Source organism: Alosa pseudoharengus, unplaced genomic scaffold (genome assembly GCF_046254945.1).
Source record: "Alosa pseudoharengus isolate Yale_2024_CS ecotype anadromous, Long Island Sound unplaced genomic scaffold, YU_APseudo_1.1 YU_APseudo_1.1_scf_15, whole genome shotgun sequence".
Taxonomy (NCBI): domain Eukaryota; kingdom Metazoa; phylum Chordata; class Actinopteri; order Clupeiformes; family Clupeidae; genus Alosa; species Alosa pseudoharengus.
The window spans coordinates 37,416,376-37,418,875 of record NW_027468620.1 but is presented as its reverse complement, the minus strand read 5'-3'; the positions used below and the strand labels follow the sequence as shown (position 1 = coordinate 37,418,875).

The following is a 2,500-nucleotide window of genomic DNA, read 5'->3' as shown; positions in this document are numbered from 1 at the left end:
AACAAATACAGGTTGGAGTTCAGAACAGGGCTGTAGTGGAGGCTAAATTCAAATAAACACAGTTTAGATCAAGAGCATAAAGACTAGATAGATAGATAGATCGATAGACAGATAGATAGATAGATAGATACTATCTATCTAGATAGATAGATAGATAGATAGATACTTTATGACAAATGCCTGACCAATGCTAGGAAATTCAACAATCATTTCAATCCAAAACAACAGGAGTCTTCTTTGGGCATAGGGATGCATTTGCACTGTTCGTGCTGATCAGAATGAGTTCAACAGTAAGGTCCTCAATATCTGGGAACTCCGATTGAGAGACCTGAAGAAATGAACAAAGAATAATTGTGTGTTAATTGAATATCTAATAGGCATTACATGTCAAGTGATACCATGTCATATTAAGTTTAACATTTTATCTTCAAACTTTTCCAGGGCAGTTGCATTATTGAAATAATTACTTGAAATAATACTAAGTAACTTCCCTGGAGTTTCTTGGTGAAAAAACAAACAGAAAAACAAAAGCTTGAAATGTAACTCCAGCGTTATTCGACACATAGCCCTGTTGTTCGAGGTCACGGCTGTTCGTAAGAATAAAATTAAAAGAATTAAAAAAATTGGTGCAACATAGACTGAGTAGTGGCCCAGCAGCTATTGATAACCTACCAGGGAATTTGGCTTTAGTTTCAGTTCAGTTCAAATGCCTTGTTAGGTTAGTTTAAAGGGGTGGTTCATGATTTTGGACATAGGACCTCATTTCCAAGTTACCAAGTGTGATATTACATTAATACACAGGATTAGGTGTTATAATCCCTTGTGCCAAGATCCAAGATAAAAACACAAGTTGGAGACCGTTTTCAACACGTTTCATCCAGTCCTTCTAGTTGCAGAGTTCGCAGGTGCTAGGCTGGCGCGAGTCAACAGTATGTGTAAGCCTGCCACTAAAAACAGTCTTACCCACTCCATAGTACACCGAGGCAAATAAATATGAAACGTGTTAAAAACGGTCTCCACTGATAAATAACACACTTGCTAACTTGGAAATTAGGTCCTATGTCCAAAATCCTGAACCACCCATTTAAGCTGCTGGACCAGTATTTGCTTTATGTTGTATACTCAATTTTCTCATTGTTTTTCATTCTAATAGCATGCGTTGACCTCGAAACAACAGGCCATGGGTCGCTTAATTCCACAGTTACGCTTTAACTGTCATGTCAATAGAAAACATACTTACTTACATCCCATGTCTTTAGAAAAGTGGCATCATCCTCATGGAGGTAGAAAGGAAGGCCACGGAGCGCCACAGCACGTCGGATATTTACATCTGAGGATCCCTGCATGAGAAAACATGGAGTCAAGCCAGTTAATAACTACAAAATGCAATTCAATAGGATTACTTTTCTTTGATAGTACAGCTTCTGAAACCAAAGCATTCTTTTTATCTTAAGTCCATGGAGGAGTTGTAATCTACAAGACCTCTGCTTTCAAAGGGGGTCAAGCACTCTTAGTATGTGGAAACAGGGCCATTGTTAGTAGGCGGTGTGCAATTTCGAGCAAAAACTCAAAATAGGGGGGTAAGTGTAAAGATTTAAAACACATTTGGTCAGAACCACACATGAAATGAATCAATTCCAAGTATTTGTACAAAATAAATGCTTACCTGGGATTCCAACATGATTGCAGGCCACCACCGAACCAATAGGCTATGTCTGCGGGGAAGGACGTCTGATATGATCTCCTTCCTTCTCAATGCCAATGTTGTTTGCATCAACTTCTGAATCTGTGAATTGAAGGACGAATACACATTTGAACATACTGACAATCTCTATTAGGACAATCCACCATCTCATGATGTCGCTTTAAATGCCACTTTAAATGCATCCTTAAATGGCCGAGAACAGTTTGCACATTAAATGGTTGTTTTCAACTACACAGCTGACATGCGAATAATACACATTCTGACTGAGCATGAACTGTGTGTGACCGTGTCAAATGAATTTAGGCTACTGACTTAAATGTGCAGACAGTCAGTAACATGACAGTGGACTAACGTTAATGGAGGAAACATTGCTAACATGCTGTAAACGATAATGTTGCAGGACCTGTGCCCTGTTATCAAGCAGTGCACCACAAAGCTTGCACTTCAAGCTATTGTGTTAAATAGTGCTAACGGGGGTTAATTAGTTCATATTTTTAGTACTCACATTGGCAAATTGAGTTAGATCGCTGGCTGATCCAGCAAGTGCTGGCATACAGCAGCCAAATTCTTAGCTGCTAGTGCTAGCTAGTTCTAACCGGATAAAGTTACGTCACGTAGCCTAAGACAATATTTTCAAACATTCGGGTTTTTAAACAATATGATAAAGGACGTGCTTTAGGGTCAACATGCACCTCACTTTTCCACTTACGTTTAATTGCAGGTTTTCTCTCTTCTCGTCGTCTCCTCTCTCGTCGTCTATTTTCACTGCTCTTGTTCTCGTCTCTTGTCATCTGG

General features: G+C 39.2%; 1 long non-coding RNA gene across 5 annotated transcripts in view; it reads right to left on the bottom strand.

The window, feature by feature from the left end:
* LOC143123904 (uncharacterized) overlaps positions 1-2,500 on the bottom strand; it is a 2,815-nt gene that overhangs the window by 41 nt on the left and 274 nt on the right. The window contains exons 1-4 of one of the 5 annotated variants that reach the window (XR_012986945.1): positions 2,415-2,500; positions 1,667-1,786; positions 1,241-1,340; positions 1-328 (exon numbers count right to left, since the gene is read on the bottom strand). The exon at positions 1-328 is cut by the window's left edge and continues 41 nt beyond it; the exon at positions 2,415-2,500 is cut by the window's right edge and continues 274 nt beyond it. This is a non-coding gene — a long non-coding RNA (uncharacterized LOC143123904). The other 4 variants (XR_012986944.1, XR_012986946.1, XR_012986942.1 and 1 more) reach the window with 4 other exon arrangements.